Below are 6,093 nucleotides of genomic sequence, written 5' to 3'. Positions count from 1 at the left end.
AACCCGTCCCGCCTCCCCCTCTAGCCTCTTCTTAATTTTTTATAATTTTATAAGATATTCATTGTATTATTTTTTATAATTTTAGTGTTTAATTATTTATTTAGTTCATTGTTATAATATATTTTTATTTATTTATATAAATATTTATTTAATTTATTTATATATTTAATTAAATTTAATATATTTATTTATTTGTTTTTCTAATGTTGTGTGTGTGAATTTTTGAAAAAAATATTTTTTTTAAATCTTCAAATATATAAATGAAAATCAGATTAATTATATCTTATAAATTTTCAACATTATTTTATTTTTTATATATTTACATAATTGTTAATCAGGTGTGTTTATTTATTTGTTTTTTTTTTACACAATGGGAAAACTTATCATTAGTTATCAAATCAACAATGGGGACAATTATCATTGGCTACTATCCGTAAATGTAGGGTGATTTATTATTGTTATTCAAGGAAAACCACACCACCTAGAATTACCTGCTACTGGTTCATAAAGGGGCGGGATTTCGCTCTTGCGAGATGCCTCTAGGTCTGGGATTGTTAACTTGTTTCCTTACATTTGAGGAAGACGAGCTCTTAGCCAAACATAAGCAATTTTAGGGCATACTCCAGGCCCATACTCTATTTGATGTATATGTAAAATATAATATCTATATATTTATTATTTTTCCCCTTTCTTTGAAATAAAATTTTCTTGTATATGAGAATGAGAATGTTTAATTAGTTGGTTGATAGTTAGAATATTATTATCTTCCTTATTCATTTATACAATTTATTAGTTAATTGAATATGCTTATTTGTCTGTTTTTTCCTCCTATTTTATCGGATGTGTATGTGACGTTATAATTCATTATTTATTTTCTTTTTCTTTTTGGAATAAAATTTGCCCCACTTTCAAGCTCGTAAGTGATAATGCAATTGTTGGTACCTTGCCAACCTTGTCAACAATGGGCTCATAAAGAGTGAACTATCACAAGTGGGAATTGGACCTTGGGTGGAGAGGATGGCATTCCTCTTTTCAATCATTCTAGATAGACCCAATTGACATGAAGTTACAATAAGATACACCTATCCTGTGACATCTTGGAATAGTTTTTACAAGTATAAATTCTCCTCTCGGTTTCCCTCTTCATAATTTTATATAACATTACACAATAATTAGGATTTTTAATACATATTTTATTTTTCCCTTGGAAAATAAGTCCCTTGTAAACCCTGGCACTTCCCCTCATTATGAGGATGATACTTACTGAAAAATATGTTATGTAGATTTTTGTGAAGAATGTGTAATTTGAGGCACACCCTCAAATGGATCTTAGATTCCCTACCCATTATTTTGAGTGGTTGGAAAAGAGCCAATTCATACAACATTTAAATTGTAGTAGACTATTGTACACGAATCTGATAGGGACATCAAATGAGGCCCACATATGAAACTACAATAAGATACAACTTTTATGTGATGTTTTGGAATACCTTTTACAACTAAATTCTCTTCATGATTCCTCTCTCCATAATTTTATATAATGTTACACAATAATTATGATTTTTAATACATATTTTATTTTTTCTTTGGAAAATACTTCTCCAAAAACTTAAGGGTGATTCCCCTCATTCCAAGAATGGTACCTAGTGTAAAGTGTAACATATAAACAACTATGAAAAAATACAATTTTAGATTTGTTGAAATTATTGTTTTTAATGTAAAAATGATTCAATGCCCTAAAATACCTCTCAGTTTCTCAACCACAATAATTTTGAGTAGCCAAAAAAAAAGTTAATTTATAAAACATTTCAATTATTATACACTAATCTAATAGAAACCTCAAATAAAACCCACATATAAACTACAATAACATACACCTCTTGTAACGTCTTGGAATAGCTTTTACAACCATAAATTCTCCTCTTCTTCCTTCTTCATAATTTTGTTAACTTTTACAACCATAAATTCTCCTCTTCTTCCTTCTCCATAATTTTGTATAACAAAATGCATCCTTTTGAAGCGTCCTATCCCTTCCCCTCTTTCCAAATATAGTATATAGTGTAAAACATGTTGCACAAATTATTGTGAAGAAGGTTCAATTTTGGATTGTTGAAGTGTTTTCTACCCATAATATGAATTGCCGAAAAATTGCCAATTTCCAAAAAATTAAACAATAATATATTACTATACATTTATTTGGTAGGGACATTATATTTATTTGGTAGGGACATTAAGTGAGACGGATTGCAAAAAAAATTTAAACAATAACATATTAGTATATATTTATTTGGTAGGGATATTAAGTGAGATTGATTGTGGCAAGAGGTACAATTTACAACTGATGTATGATTATATATGTGTTTAATGTGTGTTTCTATTAAAATAAAAATAAAATATTTTTTAAACAGAAAAGTAATACTGGTTATAATAATAAAAAAATGAATATGTATATTTAGGCTGATAGGCCTTCCTTTGAAAGGGACCTTTCGTCGTCCTTCTCATTCTGACGCTGACACCTGGCGAACTGACAATTAGCTTCGTCTTCGTTCAGGCTTTATTCTCATCTGACACCTGGCGGAGTGGGCATTTTTTCCCGTATTCGTTCAGGAAACGACTTAGCGGGTTTTTACGACACCATTACCTGCATATCGGCCTCAGGGGCGGAGGTATTCATGGATGCCGCCTCACTGACTGAGCCTACATCACGAACAAGCCGAAACCTCGAAGTTCTGGACTGGTGAGCCCTATCGCCCCTCGCAAGACGGAGAATCATACTAAGGGGGCATTCGGTGGGACATTTTCTTCTACTAAGAATGGGCGCGCAGGGGTTGCACCTCGAACTGCTCTCGGTGATATTACGAATGGGGTCGAGTCCTGTAAGGCTCCAGCCTCTGCGGTTAAACAGAAGAAGGCGCGGGGGAAGAATGCGAAAATAGGTTCTAATCCGAGATGTGAACTAACGGAGGAGGAAAAGCAGAAGGCCAACGCTTGGGCTCGAGAAAGAATCGAGAGGGTTTAGTTTAGTGGTAAAGACATGGAGGTGTTGAAGGCAAAGATCGCAGAAGAAGGTATGTGGGTTTTCTAAGGCCAGTTCTCGTTCGTTGTTAGTTTGTGTTTGTTTTGCGGTTAAGGTTTGCAGGTGTTATATCACATTTCATATTTTAGGTAGATCTTTCATCTCCACTTATGGCAAGCCTCAGATCTAAAATCTGGTAGGTGTCTTATTCTTCGCTCGCGGGTAAATAATTATTTGATTTTGGGCTTACATAACTCCATGCCCATTAGGCACCCACATTCTTACCTTCACTTGGGAGGTCTACATTGGTCACTGGCGAATTTTAAATCGTTGCGGTCTTTCTACTTATGGTTTTTCTCGCTCAAGCCGCAGTAATAATCTATGTTACTGGAAACGTGGCCAGAGACCTATTTCTTGTTCCATTCTTGTTTTCGTGCTCATTCTCATCTTGACACCACATTAGAACATTAGTAATCATGGGGAGTGGGCTTCGCATTTAGCAACCTCAAAACCCTCTGTATCCATTTCTTATTACATTTTCGTTTCCCTTTTCTGGAATCGTAACTGGCTCCAAATGATCTGTCGGGCAATTTCTTGCGAATCCCTACATTTAGCAACCTCAAAACCCTCTGTATCCATTTCTTATTACATTTTCGTTTCCCTTTTCTGGAATCGTAACTGGCTCCAAATGATCTGTCGGGCAATTTCTTTCGAATCCCTACATTTTTGGGAGTGCACAATACTTGTACCCATGAAATATTTGACATTCTTAATTTCTTTGAGTCAAGTTCTTCAGAAGTAGCCTTTTTGGATGTGCACCAAAATTTGCTCTTCTTCTGGGGTTCACACTGGTGGACAAACCCTCACAAATGAGATTTTGTTAGTCTCATCATTTGTGTGATTATCCAAACTGCCACTTAAACACCCTATTCATGTTGTGTTTGGCAGATGCAGGAGCACCCTTCTAATGCTAAAAGGGTCAAAATCAGGGAAATTTTCATTCAGCTCTTTAATTCTTTCTATTACTGTTGATAGGGTCAAAATCTGCATATTGTTTTTTTTATCATTTACCCAGTTGATAACTAGCTCTGAATCTCCCAGTATCTGGATTTGAGCAGTACCTTTCTTAATTGTTAAATTTTCCAGTATCGAAAATGCACTTAACTCTGCCCAGTAGTTGGTACCTTCTGCCAATGCAGCTTTGAAACAGAAACTATGGTTTTCCTTAAGAAATAACACACGTCCAGCACCACAAATCCCTGGAATTTATGGGAATTTTATGTCTCATGCATTTCAGATTCATATTTGTAATTAAAATATTAGATGAGGATAGTTCTTGACAGTAGAGGTGTTTTCTTTATAATGAACTATTTCTTTTATTCTGGGCTCTTCACATGCTTGGTGATGCATGTTAGAGTGCCAAGTATTCTGAGTTGAGTTATTTTAGTTTCATATTGTCTACATATGGCTCTTGGGCCTTTACTCGGATTTTAAAAGTAATATCATTTTCATTTTGGAGGACAGGTTTTTTCAGTCGACATTCTTTACTGTAGATTACAGCTGCTGGCTTATAATGTGGATAAGTTTAGGTCCTGTTCATCTTTCTGAAAGGTAAATGAAATGGTGTCATTGGTTGCCATCTGAAAGTTTTTGTTGCCTGGATATCAAATTTCCTCGTGGTTTACTTACATCAGCTGCTTATTTTAATAGATCAATGGAGACCGCATTCGTAAATGTTAATCTGTGCTTTTTGTTGGTTAAATGATCTGTGTTTTGCAATACGAGAAAGCAGGTTGGGCTCTAGAGCCCAAATGGCAAGATTCCTTCTACATTAAACAACAAAAACATGTCAGCATTTTACCCTTAAATCACATTCACAAACTTGAGTTTTATATCATTTGGATGTTCAGCTTTCGAAGATGCTCCAGACACTCACAATGGGTTGCACACTGCTATTACTCTGTTTTCGAAAACTCTCAATTGCTTATAAATTTGCAGATATGGACATAAATCCAATTCCAATATCAATTTACCATGTCCAATAATCTCAAGATTACAAATGATAAGAAACCATCATTACAGCCACCATAATAAAGAAATAAACTACACCTTGAGTCACAGGAAACAATATTTTGCAAAGAGAATAACATAAAAATGCGCCCTGAACAATTATTCAGAAAACTGAGGAACTGTAAGTAACTGTAATTCTTATCCTTAAACTTTCATCTTTTTCTGTTATAAATGTGATGGTGGTTAAATGAATGTATAAGATTTTTAATATTTATGGCCTTTTCTTATAAATTTTGGTTAACAATTGTTGTACAGGAAACCACGGTGGCGCTAATGGAGATGAGGAAGAAGAGCCACAACATTCGAAAGAAGATCCTTGTGGCAATTGAGATTAGCAGCAATGCCCTGCCTTGCGGGAAAACCTGAGGATTTCTCATTAGGTCCTTCTCTAGAGATATTCAATATTTGTCATGCTTGTATTAGTAAGTTGGCCTTATGAGAGGTGCATAACACAAAAATTGTGTACATTAGGAAAATTTCTTTCAACTTGGAATATTGTTTGAAGTTCATTTTATGGGGATGAGGCATTGCTCACTACCAAAGAGTCTGAATTTGCATGATTGAAAAGCGTTGCTTGGATGATGCTACATGCACATGTTTACAGAAGAAAACTAGGTCTATGTGTTGCTTGTCTGTCAAACACGGATGTTTAGATCTGATATAACTGCCACCATTCATAATTTGACATATGACTTGCCTGCATGGTCTGTCAGCATATATCCCATTGCAAGAATGTGGCATTCAATACTGCAAAGGTGAGTTGGTTTTCCTTGGTTGCATGAAGGTTGATTGAATTGGCATTGAACTGTTACCCATCTGGCAGTGTTCCTACTCATCATTTTGTGTATTGCATAATCATCTTACATTTCTGAAAAGTTCTACTTTTGTCTGGGATAATTTTATTGGGCTATGAAGGTGGTTATTATTAGGGGTCTGATTAGTCAGGTGATAAGATTTAGAAAGCTCGTGTTTGCCTAGTGGTAGAGAAAATTAGGACACCAAGCAAA

The 6,093-nt window shown here is 34.7% G+C and overlaps 1 long non-coding RNA gene across 1 annotated transcript; it reads left to right on the top strand.

Annotated features, from left to right (window-relative positions):
• The first annotated feature begins 4,991 nt into the window (after positions 1-4,991).
• On the top strand, positions 4,992-5,803 carry LOC149262280 (uncharacterized). The gene is made up of 2 exons (XR_016249128.1): positions 4,992-5,207; positions 5,342-5,803. It is a non-coding gene; the product is annotated as an uncharacterized LOC149262280 (long non-coding RNA).
• The last annotated feature ends 290 nt before the right edge of the window (positions 5,804-6,093 follow it).

The sequence above is a fragment of the Pinus tabuliformis genome, chromosome 6 (assembly GCF_031772625.1).
Source record: "Pinus tabuliformis cultivar Carrire ecotype Pingquan chromosome 6, CPIR1, whole genome shotgun sequence".
NCBI lineage: Eukaryota > Viridiplantae > Streptophyta > Pinopsida > Pinales > Pinaceae > Pinus > Pinus tabuliformis.
This window is presented reverse-complemented; position numbering and strand designations above follow the sequence as displayed.